The 20,719-nt window shown below is 34.0% G+C and overlaps 2 protein-coding genes across 2 annotated transcripts in view; one reads left to right on the plus strand and one right to left on the minus strand.

The window, feature by feature from the left end:
* Window positions 1-20,706, minus strand: part of Kank (KN motif and ankyrin repeat domain-containing protein 2 kank) — a 75,550-nt gene extending 54,844 nt beyond the window's left edge. The window contains exon 1 of the mRNA XM_012279830.2: window positions 20,566-20,706. The gene's annotated coding sequence lies outside the window, so the exon portion shown is untranslated. The remainder of the gene's footprint in view (window positions 1-20,565) is intronic.
* UQCR-Q (Ubiquinol-cytochrome c reductase ubiquinone-binding protein) overlaps window positions 1-20,719 on the plus strand; it is a 169,613-nt gene that overhangs the window by 5,878 nt on the left and 143,016 nt on the right. The window lies entirely within an intron of this gene.

Raw genomic sequence — 20,719 nt, forward strand, 5'->3', positions numbered from 1 at the left:
AGTGAAATTTTAGAAGTTTAAAATTGTCAAAGCTATAAAATTCTGAAACTACAATTTTTACATGTAGAGTTTCTACAATTTTGAAATCCTTGAGTTACAAAATTCTCGAGCTCAGAAATCTTAAAACCTTGAAATGTTGAAATATTTTTAAAATCTTGAAAATTAAAAAATTTTTGAATATTAAAATTCTAGAGTTTCGAAATCCTCCAGATATAAAATTCCACATCTTCAAAATTTTGACCCATTAACATAGTATAATATAAAAAATTCGAATAACTAAAAAATAAAATAGAATAACTTCAAAACTCCAAGCTCTGAAACTCTATTACCTCTTCCAATGGCCCACTAAATTCTTAAACTCCTTTCTTCCTTTATCGAAGGGTTAATGTTTCTCCTCGTCATCGTTACTTTCTTTCTCCGCCATCAAGTCCTCTTTTTGCGCGCTTTTCTTCTGCAAGCGAAGCTTCAAGAATGAAAAACTTGTGGGGAAGCATTAAAGAGCGCATTCGCTTGGTTGAATGCATCCTGCAATTGACATGCAGAAGCTGAAGATGCATTATGCCATGATCCTTCGTTTCAGCAGAAAAAAGAACCTCCCTTCCTTTAATTGACTCAGTGATTTATACCTTCGCTATTGATCGAGGAAATAGGATTCCTTCAAGATCGTCGATTAATGAAATAATTCCGAAGATTTTCTTTCTGATACTGATTCTAATTCTTCTCCGTCGTCCTCTCTGCTGGTAACTCAGTAGGAGTTTTTGAATAACAATGATGAAGGCGTTAAAAAATGCATTCAGGTTGCTGCGTGCATTCCAAGATCGTATACGATGCATTGTGTTTCGACAACTATTCAACGTCTTCTAATTAAACTTGAGAATTTATATTTCTGTCGGTGAGAGATTTCGAGGTCATACGAAATATGCAAGTTTTTGGGTTAAGTCTTGCAACATTTGGAAAGGAATGGACAAGTTTAGAATATTGAGACATTGTGAATTTGCATGTTTGAGAGCTTAAAGTTGTGAGAGTGGATATTTGTGAATTCGAAACCTTGGTATAATTTGGTTTCGCAAATTTGGAACTGTGAAAATGTAGACCATTGAAAATTAAAGATATGCAAGTATGTACTCTGAAAATATGAAATGTTGACAATTAAAAAATTGGCAAATGTATAACTTTGAAAATGTAGAACCTTGAAAAGTAAAAAATTTGCAAACGTTTCTGAAAATGTAGAAACCTGAAAATTTGCAAATGTTTCTGAAAATGTAGAAACTTGAAAATTTGCAAACGTGCACTCTCCAAATGTAAAATCATGAAATAAAAAAAATGTACAAATGTAATTTTTGAAAAAGTAAAATTGTGAAAACGAAAAAAATTGAAAATGTAGACTCTGAAAATATCGAACTTCGAAAATGAGAAAATGTGAAAATATGGACTTTGAAATTGTAGAACCTTGAAAATGACAAAATTTGCAAATGTAGACTTTGGAAATGTAGAACCTTGAAAATGACAAAATTTGCAAATGTAGACTTTGGAAATGTAGAACCTTGAAAATGATAAAATTTGCAAACGTAGACCTTGAAAATGTAGAACCTTGAAAATGACAAGATTTGCAAATGTAAACCTTGAAAATGACAAAATTTGCAAACGTAGACCTTGAAAATATAGAACCTTGAAAATGACAAAATTTGCAAATGTAGACTTTGGAAATGTACAACCTTGAAAATGATAAAATTTGCAAACGTAGACCTTGAAAATGTAGAACCTTGAAAATGACAAAATTTGCAAATGTAGACTTTGGAAATGTACAACCTTGAAAATGATAAAATTTGCAAACGTAGACCTTGAAAATGTAGAACCTTGAAAATGACAAGATTTGCAAATGTAAACCTTGAAAATGACAAAATTTGCAAACGTAGACCTTGAAAATATAGAACCTTGAAAATGACAAAATTTGTAAATGTAGACTTTGGAAATGTACAACCTTGAAAATGATAAAATTTGCAAACGTAGACCTTGAAAATGTAGAACCTTGAAAATGACAAAATTTGCAAATGTAGACTTTGAAAATGTAGAACCTTGAAAATGACAAAATTTGCAAACGTCGACTCTCAAACTCTAGAAACTTGAAAACTAAAAAATTTGCAAACGTCTACGCTCAAAATGTAGAACCTTGAAAATTAAAAAATGTGCAAACCTATACCCCAAAAATAAAGAACTAAAAATTGACGAATATAGCTCTTCAAAAATTTATAAAATCTGGAAAATTAACAAATCTCTATACTTGAAATTAAATAACATGCACCACTAAAAATTCTAAAGAAATAAAAACAGCAAAAACGTCCGTTAAAAAATTTTCCAATAAAATTCTTGACAATTGTTTCAATATCCCGAGCATACTTCCCTGTAGACACCAAATGTAATAGCGTTAGGAACGTTTCTATAATTATCTAAAGATACGGATCTATCATTACTATTTTTACTTAACGATCCAGTGAGTGTACAGCGGAAAGACCCAGGGGAAAAGCAGCAAATACGCGCACGTGCATAGCAATGTCGCTAATTTAATGAAAAGATCGCATACCGGGAGTGCATTAACGTCCTCGCTGTATGGCGCGCGATTATCGGTCATTCAAATAATTGGCGGGCGCTCACGCAGCGGGCAAGTCGAAAAAAGGCAGCTAACCAAGGTGTAATTTATTCCAAGCTGACCGCATTCGGTATTTCATTACAACTTCCAATCTCCCCATCGAATTATTTTCGCCCGTTTTTCGTGTCGAATATTTCGCGATATTTATACGAACGTATTCGTTGAAACGAAATAATTTCACGTATAAATAAAATTTATACGGAGAGAATAACAATTGAGTTTCGTCTGTTATATTTTTAATAATAAAATACGCGAGGTGTAATTTAATTTCCCGTCGAATTCGTTACGGAGGTAACAATTTTCTCGTCGGGAAAAGCGAAATAAAATATTTCAGCGGAATTTTGAGTAACAATGGAACTCTGTGTAAAAGGAACGTTTTATAGATGTCCTTTTATAGAGACAATATAGTTATCGGTCAGTTAATTTTATGGCGTTCTGTCGTCAAACTCGACTTTTCCGGAAAAATATATGTAGCTTCCAGCGAAAAATGTACACACGGAAAACGTAGACTACTGTTTACCGAGTAAAAGTGGCTGCCGTAAGAAATAAAGGTGTACATATTTTTTCTTGGAATGCGAAGCGGAGAGAAATTATGCGCCTCTGCATGATTCGAAAGTGATTCTTTAACACTGTATGTTATTAATGGGCCATTTGCGTAAAACTTCGTGCCTTTAATATTTATTGATATGTAAAAGAAAGTGCGACCAGTATTTTAATATTGCGGAGGAAAATTTTGTAGAAACTTTAGGATTCTGAAAATAATAATACATCTCTTTAGTGCTGTACTCATACATACTCATACATATATGGAAAAGTAACTTTTTAAATTTAAGGAAAACACATTATCTATTAAAACAATAGGTTATCTGAAAACAGTATACCTCTCCTACAAAACACAACAATAATTAGAATCGAGCGACGAATAAACTTATAGCGTTCAATGCGACAGAACCTTTCGTCATCGTGTCACAAAATCACAGGCAAGCAACAAATTGCTCGCGTTGAATATTGCGAGGATCTTATCAAAACAGCCCAGACACATTCCTGTAATCAATTGTAACTAGTGATGAAATTTGGTGCTTCAAGTATGAACCTCAAACAAAGCACCAAAGTGCTACGTGGAAATCCAGGCTCTCCAAAATCAAAAAATTGCGATTCCAGAAGTCCCTCGAGAAGACAATGTTAATTTGCTTTTACGATTCTAAAGGAATATACTTCGGGAATTCGTTCCACAGGGACAAAATGTTAATGGCGAATATTATCTGGGTGTTATGGAACATTTGTGGAAGAGGATCGTTCGTGTGAGGCCCGAATATCGAGCGCCGGAAAGTTGGTTTCTGTTGCATGATAACGCACCATGTCACAAAACTGCCGTTTGTGAATTTTTGGCGAGAAAACAAGTCTGTGTGCTCCAACATCCTCCAAATTCGCCTGACTTATCTCCGTGTGATTACTTCCTTTTTCCAAAACTGAAATTAGGTATAAAAGAAACGTTTTGTGACACTGTTACACAAGTCCGAGCAGCTGTGACAAGGGTGTTTGAAGCGATTCCGCAAGACGACATAAAAAAATCAATGTTAACGTTGTGTGAGCGTCCAGTGGTGTATTGATGCGAAAGGGATGTATTTTGAATACAAAAATTAATTTTGCCAAAATAATTCTTTTCTTTTTATTTAAAAAGTTCTGTTATTTTTCCAACATACTGTGTATGATTATACTGAGAACACATCGGTATATTTTATATTTTATGAAAGTCAATTAATATACTCAAAGTATTCAAATCAATGAATGTACTCAAACTAGGTTAGTCATAAGACAAGATATGAAACTGCCATTAGAATGTCTCCTTATTTGTACTTCAAACAAAGAATTACAAATGCACGATAAATAGGCGAAGAACAAAGTGATCATTTTGTCGGCGTCATCGTTTGTTACGAATCCATGATCGCGGAATAACTAACGTAACACCGATGAATTAAGAATGAACACGCATCTCACGAATGACGATGTAGCCGCAAGCGGATTACGTATTCGCGCAGCGTATTTCAAGGCGATTACGTTCGCTCAGCGACGATTACACGCGTCGTGTACACCGAGCTGTTCCCGTAGTTATCAAAATCGCAACACCAATATGCTCCGCGATAATTAATGTCGTTCTATTAACTTGGAGAAATAATGTCAAGGTCGCGAGTGTGTCTAGAAAAGTGATCAAGTAAATTGAACGCGCAGAAACGAGCGGTGTGTTCACTGAGATGATATAATGATCAGATATAGTAAATACTACAAGAAAGAAAATTGATTGCTTCTTGAAGTTCTTCAAGGCTGGTCGCGCTTTGACGTCTTAATGAACTTCTTGGAGTAATGTTTCTAAATAGATTACATGTGGTTTTTATAGACTTTTTTTGGCGATTGAGAGATTTGTTTTATTGGGAATGAAATTGACGAGGTTTGGGAAATTAGAGTTTTGAAATGTTAGAGCTGGAATTATAGAGATTTGGACAATTAGCTTTTAAATGTTAGGGCTGGGTTCTGGAATTTTAGAAATTTACTGTTTTGGAACTTTTGGGGTTTCAAGTTCTGGAGATGTAGATTGGAGCTTAAAAATTTTAGAGCTGTGGAGTTTTAGAGCTCTAGAAGAAACTATAGAGCTCTGACATTTTAGAGCGATGGAATTCTAGATCTTCCAAGTTCTACAGATATTTAATTATAGAGCTTTGAAAGTATAGATTTATGGAATTTTAGAGCTCTGAAAATTTAGAGACACGGAACGCTAGAGCTTCATAATTTTAGAGGTGTGAAATTGAAGAAATGTGATCTTCTGAAGTATCGAAAGTTTAGAGATATGCAATTTTAGAGTTTCTTAATTTTTGAAGATTGAAATTCCAGAAATATGGTATTCTAGTGCCTTGAAAGTTTAGAGAAATAGAATTCTGCAGTCTCATAATCTTGGAGCTATAAAATTGTTGAGACGTATAATTTCAAAGCTTCAAAACTTTACAAAAATGCAATTCTAGAGCTTCTTAATTTTAAAGAATTTTAGAGACATACAATTCTAGAGCTTCTTAATTTTAAAGAATTTTAGAGATATACAATTCTAGAGCTTTTTAGCATTTGAAGAATTTTATAGACGTATAATTTCACAGCTTGAAAATACCCTGCCTTCAAAATATTAACTCAATAAATTTATACATCCTGAAGCTTGAATATCTCCAAATAATTGATGCACAATTGATCCATTCAATCCCGATAACTCTTCAAACAAAAGAGCGAAAGAAGCGAAACGGGGTTAAAATAATTTGCATAACAAATTGATCGAGCAAATTTGCGCGAGAATCCTCCGGCAAACAATGAACGAGAGCAAATATTGTCGCAGGAAACTTTCGGCGTGCGCGTTTCGCCAAATCGGGCAGCGTGGGTATCGAACATCAGGTGAGAAAAATGTGCTGGTAAATACCGATGTCCACCCACGAGTTGTCGCGTTACTCAGCTGTTTAGAAGAGCTACGGCTCCAAGTGGTCAGAATAGAAAAATGGACAACTCACACCGTATTTTCGGTATATCTCGAGCGGTCGCACAATTAGGCCAAAAACAATGACAGGCAAACGTCTCGAGAGTGAGATAGCGCGAATGCGTTCAGCAGTTATTGTCATTATTATTCTTATTTGCCGAAATGTAACTGGAAGTGTTCACGGTGGGCTTCTTTTACTTTGGGTCCACGCGCCAACTCGTGGGTTGACATCTGTATGTGCGCCCTGTTCCAGGACTTTTCAAGGTTCTCCGGACTAAATAAGCTAGTTCGCGGAAATGCAATTAAATACTAAAAGGAGGCAAGGTTGTCCGGGTAAAACAATTGAATTATCACAAAAGAAATTTTCAAAATACAAAAATTTTCAAACGGCACATATTTTCATTCAAACAGTTATGAACAAACCGAATAATAATTAAATGTTTGTGGAACATATTAAAACATTGGCGTAATTACGCCGGGTTCGGTTTATCAAAAATATGGGGAGCTTTCACTTAGGGTCACGCGCCAACTCGTCAACCGTACGCGTTATCGTTTCCCCGGAATAACGCTCGATCCTCCGTTTCGCTTATTAGGCAGATGGATCGGCCGCTTATGGTTCGATGAGAAATCTTTAAACTCGCGTTAAATGCCAGCAGCTGCGATCACGCACGTGACACTCGTGGGAACACGAACGTCGATCGAGGATCGTTTCACAGAATTCTGGAAACGGTAGTGCATACCGGCGAAGTTTAAATGTCACGGATCCGGAAAATTGCTGGAAATTATCGATAAAATACTGGGACTCGGGCACCGATGTTGCTTTCGATGAACTTTCTACGCCGGTTTAACGAGCTTCGAGCGAACTGTGTACCAAATAAGGATCCTTTACTCGACGCTCGACGCTCGATGAAAGGTAATGAATAAGCCGAGATACTCTTGAAAGTGCTTGCGAACTACTTCGTTTTATCTGTTGGTATAATTTCATTGAAAGATATCTCTGCTGTCAACTTCATTTGTTTCTCGTTTATTAATTAGTTATCATTCGTTCCATTTTCTCCTGTTCTTACAGTAGTAACTAGGTATAAATAGTATCATTGTATAGAGTTTCAGAGGTTTATAGTGTTATGGAGGTATTTAGGAATTAGAGATTTTTGGGAGTATAGGGATGTGTATAGAGAGTATTTGGGACGATCTAGGGATTTTTGGGGAACTCAGGTCCAATTTGGAGATACAAGGTTTTGGTGTATAAGAATTTTAAGGTATACGAATTTATAAATCTAGAGAGTTGGGGATGTTGAGGTCTAAGGATCTAGGAATATAGAAATATAGGGGTTCAAGAATGTAGGGAATTAAGTGATATAGAATTTTAGAAATGTGGAAATATATGAATCTATAGAGATCTATGAACCTAGGGATTTAGGTAATCTAGGAATCCAGAAATTTTGAACATTGGGGGTCTACAAATATATAGTAGTAGATTTCCAAAAATCTAGGGAATCTTGAGAATTCTAAAAATCCTGAAATCTAGGGATCCCCGAATCTAGGGATTTAGGTAATCTAGAAATCTCGAAATCTGTGAACCTAGGGATATATAGGAGTCTAGAATTCCAGTGATCTAGGGATCTAGAAATCTATGAATCTATAAATCTAGAGATCTAGAATTTTAGGGATCTAGAAATCCAGAAATCTAAAAATCTAAAAATCCAGAAATCCAGAAATCCAGAAATCCAGAAATCCAGAAATCCAGAAATCCAGAAATCCAGAAATCCAGAAATCCAGAAATCCAGAAATCCAGAAATCCAGAAATCCAGAAATCCAGAAATCCAGAAATCCAGAAATCCAGAAATCCAGAAATCCAGAAATCCAGAAATCCAGAAATCCAGAAATCCAGAAATCCAGAAATCCAGAAATCCAGAAATTCAGGAATCTAGAAATCCAAAAATCTAGAAATCTAAAAATCTAAAAATCTAAAAATCTAAAAATCTAAAAATCTAAAAATCTAAAAATCTAAAAATCTAAAAATCTAGAAACCCGAAAATCTAGAAATCTAAAAATCTAAGAATTTTGCACCACATATTCCTACGTTTCTGTATGACACCTTATAGCACTCACCTCCGTCTTTTACAATATAGATTTGTTGTACGATATTATTATCATCATCTTGAGCATCGGTTACCCTTTAAACATCGACGTCACGTCAATTGACGTTCCGGATAAAACGCGCTTGGATTAGCATAGAAGCGGCTAGAGCGTGCACGCGCTAAATACTCTCCTTTGTTGCAACTCAAACAAAATGAGTATTACAAACAGTTATGTAACGCGTTGCACATGTGCAACGATACTTACTTATGGACGCACATGTTCGAACAGCGTCGAAGAACCGGAATAAGAATTTTTCTCGGAGATGCGATCTTTCGTTCGACGCTTGTCCTGCACGTATGTACTTATGTACATATGTTTATACATTACGTGCCCACGAATTTTGTACGCAAACGCACACGTCATCGTTGTTTCAAGATAAACGCAACGCGCTATCGAAATTCGATGTTTGAGATGACATGTCGCTAGCAGACAAATATTTGAGACACGAATTTCGATATAAGATACCGGTGCTATATTTAGAACTTCGCGATTGTAGAGCTGGGTCGAACAAACTTAGAATTCTGGTACTTTGAAATTTGGTAACTGATCTGAAATTTGATATTGATGTTTTAGAAGAGGATAGAGTTACGATATTTGGTAGTGAGGTTAAGTTAGGTTAGGTTACGAAATTCTCGAGCTATGAAGATTCTAGAGCTATGGAATTTGAAGAAGTGAAAATTTTCAGTCTTTTAAAATATCAAAGCTTGAAGTTTTATAGCTATGGAATTATAGAAATTTGAATTTTTGGAGCTATGAATTTTTAGAGCTTTGAATTTTTAGAGCTATGAAATTCTGGAGCTATGAAGATTTTAGAGCTGTGGAATTTGAGAGAGTGAAAATTTCCATTCTTTCAAAATATCAAGGCTTGAAGTTTTAGAGCTATTGAATTGTAGAGATTTGAATTTTTAGAGCTATGAAATTTTAGAGCATTGAATTTTTAGAGCCGTGAAATTCTAGAGCTATGAAGATTTTAGAGCTGTGGAATTTGAGAGAGTGAAAATTTCCACCCTTTCAAGATGTCAAGGTTTGAAGTTTTAGAGTTATGGAATTGTAGATTTGAATCTTTAGAGCTATGAAATTTTAGAGCACTGAATTTTTAGAGCTATGTAATTCTAGAGCTATGAAGATTTTAGAGCTGTGGAATTTGAGAGAGTGAAAATTTCCATTCTTTCAAAATATCAAGGCTTGAAGTTTTAGAGCTATTGAATTGTAGAGATTTGAATTTTTAGAGCTATGAAATTTTAGAGCATTGAATTTTTAGAGCCGTGAAATTCTAGAGCTATGAAGATTTTAGAGCTATGACATATTAGAGCTATGTAATTTTACAGATTGAAAATTTTCAAATTCAAATTAACAGAGTTATGGAGTTCTATAGTCATTGTTATCGAGCTATGAAATTTTAGAGCCACAAAATTCATAAGTTTCAAATAGTTTAGAGTTATGAAACTCTAGAGCTGTTTAGTTTTAGAGTTGTGAAATTTTGAAACTGTGCAATTGTATAAATTACAAATTTTCAAACCTTGATATTCTAGAGCTACAACAATTTAGAGTCACAAAATTCTAGAGCTTTAAATTTTTAGAGCTATTAAATTCTACAGCTATAATGTTCTAGAGTTACAATTCTAGAATCATAATTGCGGTGGTTTCACAAATGACTTTAAAAATTCTATAGCAAGTGTTAGAACCTCAAAATTGTTTCAAAGCTTTACAATTTTGAAGCTATAATTCAAAGAGCGTTAAATTGGTAAAACCTTGAAAATCACTAAAACCAAGACTCTGTAACTTTTCATTACCTCGAAACCTAAAAACAAACCACATAATTCCGCACTGAAATTCTATACAATCGTAAGAAATTTCCTTTCTACCTGTATGGTATAGGAGGTTCCAAATAATTATACCCCGTTGTGTTCGGTTCTCTCCCATTATCCAATCCCGTTGCGCGCCGGTAAGTACACACGAAACCTTACTCTAGTTTTATGTAAACCACAGTATGAAAACGAAGCCCATTATCGTGGCATGATCACGAAGAAAATGTATGGAAGGCGTTGAAGGAACTTGGGCTGCGCTTGAAAACCGGTCACGTAACAGGCTGACGCGTTTCTCCGGGCGTTTCGCCGCGTATCAAAAGCGGTGCAATCAAGAGGAAGACCGCGTTACGTGTACACAGGTTAATAACTCTCTTTATTCCAGACGCGTAAACGACGTGTATCCAGCTTGTGCCGCTAATTACGGGTTAATCCTTAGATAATCGCTGGACCATTACGTTCAACCCTGTAATTCGGACCTCCGGGATCGTTGATTGCGCGCGTACGAGTTTCAAGGCATAACTAGACTGGAAAAGATGGGAGGAAAAAAAGATACCGATCTTAACCGATGAGTTGGTAACCCAAAGCTCCCCATATTTCTGATAAACCGAACCCGGCGTAATTACGCCAATGTTTTAATATGTTCCACGAATATTTAATTATGACTCGGTTTGTTCATAACTGTTTGAATGAAAATATGTGCCATTTGAAAATTTTTGTATTTTGAAAATTTCTTTTGTGATAATTCAATTGTTTTACCCGGACAACCTTGCCTCCTTTTAGTATTTAATTGCATTTCCGCGAACTAGCTTATTTAGTCCGGAGAACCTTGGAAAGTCCTGGAACAGGGCGCACATACAGATGTCAACCCACGAGTTGGCGCGTGGACCCAAAGTAAAAGAAGCCCGCCGTGAACACTTCCAGTTACATTTCGGCAAATAAGAATAATAATGACAATAACTGCTGAACGCATTCGCGCTATCTCACTCTCGAGACGTTTGCCTGTCATTGTTTTTGGCTTAATTGTGCGACCGCTCGAGATATACCGAAAATACGTGTGGTTATCCTTTTTTCTATTCTGACCAATTGGAGCCGTAGCTCTTTTGAACAGCTGGTTCTCGCGCCAGCTTGTGGGTTGACATCGGTACGAGTATCGTCGATTTATCGCTAGCGGGTTTTCCTTATAGGTCGACAGAAACGCCGCGACTCTAAATCGCAGTCGAACGACAGTGCGAAACCTGCGGCTGTTGCTGTTTGATGGGAATTGCGATATGTTCATACAGAGTGCTGGTAATTTAATTGGAAAAGGGTGACATTTTTGTACGGCGCGTTTGTGCGATGTCAGTGGTTTCAATTTTAGAGTGTTGGAATTCTATAGATTTGCAGTTTTGTGGAATTTGAATATAAGAAGGTTGCTGTGGTGTGTTGAAGCTTTGAAATTCAAAAGTTGTGGAATTTTAGAGCTTTTGCAATTTTAGAATTCTTCAAATTTTTAAGATTTGAAATTCTAGAATTGTGGAATTCCATAATTGTCAAATTTTAGAGCTTTAGAATTCCATAATATTCAAATTCTAGAGCTTTAGAATTCCATAATTGTCAAATTTTAGAGCTTTACAATTCCATAATTGTCAAATTTTAGAGCTTTAGAATTCCATAATTGTCAAATTTTAGAGCTTTAGAATTCCATAATATTCAAATTCTAGAGCTTTAGAATTCCATAATTGTCCAATTTTAGAGCTTTACAATTCCATAATTATCAAATTTTAGAGCTTTAGAATTCCATAATTATCAAATTTTAGAGCTTTAGAATTCCGAAGCTTGGAAATTCTAGAGTTATTGAATTCTGAAGCTATGGAATTCTAGAGTTATAGAATTAAGAACCTATAGATTTCTATAGTTATCGAATATTGGACCTCTAGAATTCTAGATTTCTAGAGTTTAGAACCTATAGAATTCTAGAATGATTAACTTCTCATCTTACAAAATTCCACAATTGCGAAATGCATCTTTCCTCTCTCATCCGAAGCTAAGCAAATTCAACCTGCATAAAATTATAATTATGTCTCTTAAAAGATACGAAAAAAGTGATATAAACTTACTCGTGACAGATAATATGTTACAAAAGTACGTAAAGGCCTTGAATATTTGAATAACATGACCACGAAGTCCGCGATGACGTCAAAAGTTTTGATACCAATGCAGAATAATTTCGGTATCAAAACACATTCTGGAACTTGTAGATTCCATACCGAATCAGTGACTGTAGTATAAATGATATGTGAATCAAATCATTCAGGTGAAACAAATTAAAGTACACCACTCAATTATAGAAGATTAAGTATTAAAGATAGAACACTAATCTATTCAGTATAAATAAAAATGATAAGCTGATTCGCACAGGTGATCTGTTCTGAATATTTATTTAGTTCACTCAGTGGCGATTGCTATGTTAATTAAGTAAGAATACAGTGTTATTTTTAGTTGAATTCTATAGTTCATTAAATTCTACTTAACATAATAAAATATGACGTATGTTAATATATGTAGACGAATGTTAAAATGTTAAATATTAATATTGACTGTTAAATAATGTTAGAATGAAACAAATAACAATTTTGCTATATCTGCAAGTTTATTTTATTTAAACAAAGATAAAGTTTAAAGAAGAAAATTTGTAACAATGTCAAACTAAATATAATTCAAGTATTCAATATTTATAACAATGTCAATCTAAATATAATTTAAGTATTCAATATTTAATTTTATTATTTAACATATGTTCGACTAATAATATTCATTTAACTACCATTACATGTAACACGTTTCTCACTACAAAGTAACACTTGTGCATATCATTTAAAAGACTAATGAATACAAAAAGTGAAGACCAAAGTGTTTATCTTACTATTTAGATAACAGTTCAGTTCATTCATTTTACTTAACTTTGCACAACACTTTATACAACAATCTAAACAATCACTTTTAATAAATATTTGAGGCTATACTTTACTCTTAGTACAATTATTCGATTATCGACCGCCATTAGCGTTTTTTCTACTCACAAAATGACACTTGTTGCATATCGATTGAAACCTTGAATTCCAAAAAAAGGAACATGGAAGCGATTATTGTTGAGGTAACACTTTAATTATGAAATATTGTTCAAGATCATGTATAATAACTTGCAATAAATATTTGAGACCATATTTTTACTACAATTATTGCTCGAACGTCGACCGCCATTATTAGCATTCCTCCTACTCACAAAATGGCACCTGCATATCGAACTCCAACCTCGAATTCCATAAAATAAATGCTAAACTATTTTATTATTTCGATCACTTCAATTTTTACACAGTCAAAGATTATTAGCAGTAACTTGCAATAAATATTTGTCTCCTAATTCACTTTTATTACGATTATTATTAAAGAAGTCACTGACATCAGCGTTCTTCTACTCACAAAACGACGCACATCGATTGAAACCTTGTCTTCCAGAAAACAAATACGAAACTATTTTATTATTGAGATCACTTCAATTTTTAAACAGTCAAAGATTATTAGCAGTAACTTGCAATAAATATTTGTCTCCTAATTCACTTTTATTACGATAATTATTAAAGAAATCACTGACATCAGCGTTCTTCTACTCACAAAATGGCGCACATCGATTGAAACCTTGTCTTCCAGAAAACAAGTACGAAACTATTTTATTATTGAGATCAGTTAAATGCTTAAGTAGTTAAAAATTATAAACAATAACTCGCAATAACGCTTAATACTTGCCATAATCTATATTAAAAATAGTAACAAACAATATTTGTCCACATTCCACCTTTCACCACCAACCGCTACTTAAATGACCGCCATTATTTTCACCGCCATTGTTTTGATCGGTTCCTACTTTTTACACAGTAGTAAGCTTAAAATCACCATCCAGCTACAAATATCCTCAAGATTTCCCACAAGTTGTAACGCAGCCACGTTTTATCGAATCGGTAGCGACAAAGAACCGCGTGTCTTATCGTTGAATTTCTACGTAACCGAAGTCCACTTGTTTCCACGAGTGCGCGAGCAGAACGTGCGGAATATAAGCAGCGATCGGATCGCTCGTAAACACGAAGAAATAGCGGAACGCGATATGCAAATCGACCGGCGTGGGTGTAGTTTAAGCAAGCAACGAGAAACCCTTCGGTCCACGATCAAACATTCGTTCCATTCGTCGTAGATCACGTTTAAACTCGTGACTGACAGTCGACGAATCTATTCTCGGATCGAGGTAAACGATGCAAAGATTTGTTTATCGCTCTGACAGACACTGTCGATATTCGACGTTCGTTTTCGCGTAATTAAGGTACTGATGGACGATGTAATTTGGTGGATTGGATGTAGGAATGCGATTGTGGAGAGATAATTTTAGAGATTATTTTAGAGGTAATTTTAGAGGTAATTTTGGAGATAATTTTAGAGGTAATTTTGAAGATCGTTTTAGAGATAATTTTAGAGATAATTTTAGAGGTAATTTTAGAGATAATGTTAGAGATAATTTGATTAGAGGGATGTATAATTTGTAGTAGAATAATAGGAATTTTTGGTGGTGGCGAATTTGTTAATATTTCAGTGTTCAAGTTTTATAATTGTAAAGATTGCAAATTTTTACATTTTTTAATTTTGCAATTTTTACATTTTTAAATTATCAAATTTTCAAATTGTGAAATTAATTGTGGAAATTTTCCATTTCCAAATTTCAAAATTCCTAAATCCCCAAATTCCAAAATACCCAAATTTCAAAATCCCCAAATTTCAAAATCCCCAAATTCCAAAATCCCCAAATTTCAAAATCCCCAAATTCCAAAATACTGAAATTCAAAAATCCCCAAATATCAAAATCCCAAAATTCAAAAATCCCCAAATTCAAAAGTCCTCAAATTCCAAAATCTCTAAATACCTAAATCTCCAAATTCCTAAATTCCCCAATTTCTATATTTTTAAATTCCCATATCCCCAAATCCCTAAATCTGCAAATTCCTATATCTCCCAAATCCCTAAATTCCCAAATCCCTAAATCCCCAAATCCCTAAATCCTCAAATACCTAAATCCCCAAATCCCTAAATCCCTAAATCCCTAAATCCCTAAATCCCTAAATCCCCAAATCCCTAAATCCCCAAATCTCTAAATCCTTAAATCCCTAAATCCCCAAATCCCTAAATCCCCAAATCCCTAAATCCCCAAATCCCTAAATCCCCAAATCCCTAAATCCCCAAATCCCTAAATCCCCAAATCCCTAAATCCCCAAATCCCTAAATCCCCAAATCCCTAAATCCCCAAATCCCTAAATCCCCAAATCCCTAAATCCCCAAATCCCTAAATCCTCAAACCCCAAAATCCCAAAATCTCAAAATCCCAAAATCTCAAACTCCCCAAAATCTCCAAAATTCCCAAAATGCCCAAAATCCCCAAAATCTCCCCAAAAATGTCCTACGCCTACATAAGTATGATTGTAGTAAACCAATTCAAATTTCGCGCGCAATAAAAGATCAATGCAAAGTCATTTATTCGTCCCGGTAGCAATATCAACGTCAAAGTTCATCGTTATCGCACTTTTATCGCGAATTTGCTATGACTGCGAGACCGTCAACCACGCAGGTTATTGACTTCTTGTGTGCAGCACGTGAAATGAGCGGGGCACACGGCGGTACGCATGAAATAATTATTCTCAATAACCTATATATTGTCGCAATTTATACGTGGAAGTAGCATTAATGAATGCATCGTCAGGACTGCCAGCTACAAATTGGTAGGAGACAATGATCGATATGTGACGAGTTAACGTCGAAACAATCGAACAATTCGATACACGAGAGAATGTAGATCGATAAATTCGCTGGCTTATGACTTTTATTGCGAGTTAACAGAGCTAGGAATTAATAGTTTGAAGGACAACGCGGAGGAGAATTTATTGGTGTTTGTATCGGTGGAGGTTTGAAGTGCTTGTGTTATGAAATTTTAGTTGTATTTTAGAGTAGGATTTTAGAGCTGTGGAATTTTTTTTGAGTTGAAATGTAGAAGTTTTGATTGTTTAAGTAATGGAATTCTGATGGTTTGAAATGATAGAGCTAGAGAATTCGGAGGCTGTTGAACCATGAAGTTTTGGATTTCTAGAGCAGTGGAATTTTGGAGGTTTCGATGTATACAGCTATGAAATATTGGATCTTTGAAATCATGAAGTTTTAAAATTCTAGAGGGTTGAAGTTATAGAACTGTTAAGCTAGAAACCTTAATCCTTTGATATTTTAGAGCAACGCAATTCTGAAGAGTTGAATTTGTAGAGTTATGAAATTCTGAAGCTTTGAAACCATGAAATTTCAACATTCTAGAGCAGTGGAATTCTGGAGGTGTGAAATTTTAGAGCTATAGAATTCTTAAGCTTTAACAGTTTGAACGTCTAATATTATAAAACAATGGAATTCTGAATTGTTGAGATTATAGAGTTATGGAATTCTTGAGCTTTGTACCTTTGATATTTCAGAATAATGGAATTCAGAAGGGTCCAATTTTTAGAGCAGTGGAATTCTGGAGCTTTGAAATCCTGAAACTTTCCAATTGTAGAGCAATGAAATTCTGAAGGATTGAAGTTATAAAGTTATGGAATTCTTGAGCTTTGAAACCTTGTACCTTTAATATTTTAGAGTAATGGAATTCTGAAGATTTGAGATTATAGAGCCATGGAATTCTGAAGGATTGAAGTTATAAAGTTATGGAATTCTTGAGCTTTGAAACCTTGTACCTTTCATATTTTAGAGTAATGGAATTCTGAAGATTTGAGATCATAGAGCCATGGAATTCTGAGGCTTTGATACCTTGAATCTTTCATATTTTAGAGTAATGGAATTCTGGAACAATGGAATTCTAGAGCAATGGAATTCTATAGCTCTGAAACCTTGAACCTTTGAATTTCTAGAGCAATGAAATTCTAAAGACTTATAATTCTAGAGCAGTGGAATTCTACAGCTGTGAAATTCTTCCTCTTCAAAATTCCATAGCAATGAATACCCAAATATTTGTAATTTTAGAGCAATAGAATTCCACAGTTTTAAACTCTAAAACTTCGAAATTCCACAGCTACTTTAAATCTTTGAAACTTTACAACTTGAAAATTACACAGCTCTAAAACACCTTTATAAGATGAAGCTATGTAATATGTGTTTTAAACGCGACTGACTCGTGTGTCATTAGAAGACAATAGGTTAATTGTCTACTAATTATCTTCCCTCCTTCTCTAACCAGTATTAACAACAAAAATATTATCGTTAACTCGAAACCTCAGATAAAAATTCATTATGCCTACATGACCCACGCTCTACCACGCTATTGTCCTTCGACGAACATTTACATCGAGTCAATGACAAGTAGAAAGTCACCTACGCGTTTTACGACCGAATTTCTAATTCCATGAGAGCACTCGTGGCTCTTGTTCGATCACAATTAGGACAACAATACTAGTATCTTACAATGGGACAATCGATGATTCAATGCAATCATATTTTCATTCATGAATTTAATATCGGAGAAATTAGAGAGATAAATGTAGTCAGTCAGCGTGAAGTCATAACCAGACTACAGATATACGTGCACATATGTTCTTTTTATTTTACAAATATGTAGCTTAGTATGTTTGTTATTATACTAATTTTGATAATACACATATACACAATATCACATATTTAATATATTAATTTTTAATATATTATACTTTAATATATTATACATTTAGTATTGCTTTTTATTTCAATATTCGTATTATTTTATAAATATTTCTGTACAAGAATTATGTGGCTGTTATGAATTATTTTAGTTTCCAACTTTTATGCATTTTTGGAAATTTTTTTAAATTTATGACTGTATTTTACAAAATTTATTACTTCACATTTTTGACAATTTATTGCTTTACATTTTTAACAATTTATTTCTTAAAGTTTTGACAATTTATGACTTCATTTTTCTTGACAATTTATTGCTTCATTTTTTTTGACAATTTACTACTTCATTTTTTTTGACAATTTACTACTTCATTTTTTTTGACAATTTACTACTTCATTTTTTTTGACAATTTACTACTTCATTTTTTTTTGACATTTTATTACTTCACTTTTATTAACAATTTATTTCTTCAATTTTGTAATAATTTATTGCTTCATATTTTTTATAATATATTGTTTTACATTTTTGACAATTTATTTCTTAAACTTTTAACAATTTATTACTTCATTTTTTCAATAATTTATTGCTTCATATTTCTGATAATTTATTATTTCACATTGTTGATAATTTATGACTTCATACTTCACACATTTTATTGCTTTATTTTCTTGACAATTTATTATCTCAACAAATCATAAAATATGATCAATAAAATTTGTAGAATACCAATCAATTTTGAACAATAAAACAAAACCTCACTAAGAATATGTATATGTCCTGTGCGCCTCGAAAGTTGGCAAGCGATATAAACGTAGATCCTATCGGTACAACTGCCAACTTATCAGACACGTTCAGTAGAGATCCCTGATGCGGACTCTGTCCCGCGCAGAGAAACGAGTTTCGCGACGCAAAAAGTAGTCGATCGCGCATAACATACCAATGAAAACGGATCACAAATGCTCTAATAGACTTGCATAACGAATCGCAACCGGAAACATCTATTTGTACCGGTTTTTCGTGCAACTGCCAATGTCATGACACTCTGGACATTTTGATTTATTCATATTTCTTTGCAAACTTTCAAATTTCTTTAATTTTAACGTTATGGAATTTTAGAGCTTTAGAATTTGAGTGGGTTGACATTTTAGAGATTTGGAATTGAAAGAGATTTAGATTGGAAGATTTGAATGATTGGAGGACTGGAAGGTTTAGAATTTTGGAGAGAAGTTTAGAGATGTAGAATTGTGGAGGGTTGAAATTGTAGAGTTTTAGAATTTGGGAGAATTGAAATTTTAGAGGGATGGAAGTTTAGAGATTTGGAATTTTAGAGGGTTGGAAGTTGAGAGATTTGGAATTTGAGAGGGTTGGAATTTTAGAGATTTAAAATTCTAGAGGGTTGGAAATTTAGAGATTTAGAATTCTAGAGGGTTGGAAGTTTAGAGATTTGGAATTTGAGAGGGTTGGAATTTTAGAGATTTAAAATTCTAGAGGGTTGGAAATTTAAGAGATTTGGAATTCTAGAGCGTTGGAAGTTTAGAGCTTTGGAATTCTAGAGGGTTGAAATTTTAGAGTTTGAGACTTTGGAAGGATTGGAATTTTAAAGAATTAAAATTCTAGAGGGTTGGAAGTTTAGAGCTTTGGAATTCTAGAGAGTTGAAATTTTAGAGTTTTAGACTTTGGAAGGATTGGAATTTTAAAGAATTGAAATTCAGAAGGGTTGGAAGTTTAGAGCTTTAGAATTCTGGAAGCTTGACATTTTAGAGCTTTGGAATTCTAGAGGATTAAAATTTTAGAGCTTTGCAATTCTAAAGCTTTGCATTTCTAAAACTATGAAATATTAGAGCATTTGAAATTCTAAAGCTACTGAATTCAGGAACTTTAAAATTCCAGTATTGGAATTCTGCAGTTGTCAAATTTTAAAGAATTCAACAGCTCTATAATTTTGGAACAATATAATTCTATAGCTTGCAAATTTCAGAGCTTTCAAATTTTATAGCTATGAAATTTTAGAGCTTTTGAATTCTAGAATTTCAGAACTTTACAGCTCTAAAATTTTAGAGCTTTAAAATTCGAGAGTTATTGAATTTTAGAGTTTTGGAATTCTGAATGGAGTTAAAATTCTGAAACTATAAAATTTTACTGCTCTCAAATTTTTAGTTTCAGAATGGAGCCTATGAATTTTACAGTTACCCAAATTTTGAATTATGGAATTCTATATCTTCAAAACTTTAGAACTATAGAATATTGCATAACTTTGAAATTGGTCTACAGAATTCTATAACCTTGAAATTTTTAAACCATAAAACTCTATAACTCAAAAATATTCTAAACTATATAACTCTATAACTTTTAAATCCTTTTACCTATGGAATTTCACAACTTTCAAATATTTGCATTGCGCTATTCTACAATTTCAAAATATTGCACCTACAAAATTCTATAATTCTCTGAAATCCCACAACGAAATTTCAAAGTCCTCAAATTTCACTGCTTCATAAATCGAATACTATTCTACTCGTCCAAATCTCTGCCAAATCCTAGAGACAAACCATGCACAAAGCTATAAAATTCCAAAATCCTCACTCTCCCCGCTACCAGACGCTAATAGATCAATCCAATTTTAAACCCCGACATCGATCTCGAAATCAGTCGTGCCAACAGACCCGGCAATAAACATCTGTATATTTCACGACCCACGTTAACGAGTGTTATCCATCAATAGAGTGTAATTCATCGATCGAGAGAAACATCGAAGACATACCGATCGGTGGACTCTGCGTATCCTTGGTCCGCGTCCTCGGCGTCATCCTGGCTGTCCGGATCGTTGCCGCGCGATCAAGAGCGGGAAAAATCGAGCGTACGCGTACGATCGGTACAAATCCACGCGCTGGTCCCCGCACAGACTCGAAGAGGTG

Source organism: Megachile rotundata, chromosome 12 (genome assembly GCF_050947335.1).
Source record: "Megachile rotundata isolate GNS110a chromosome 12, iyMegRotu1, whole genome shotgun sequence".
NCBI classification, from domain to species: Eukaryota; Metazoa; Arthropoda; class Insecta; order Hymenoptera; family Megachilidae; genus Megachile; species Megachile rotundata.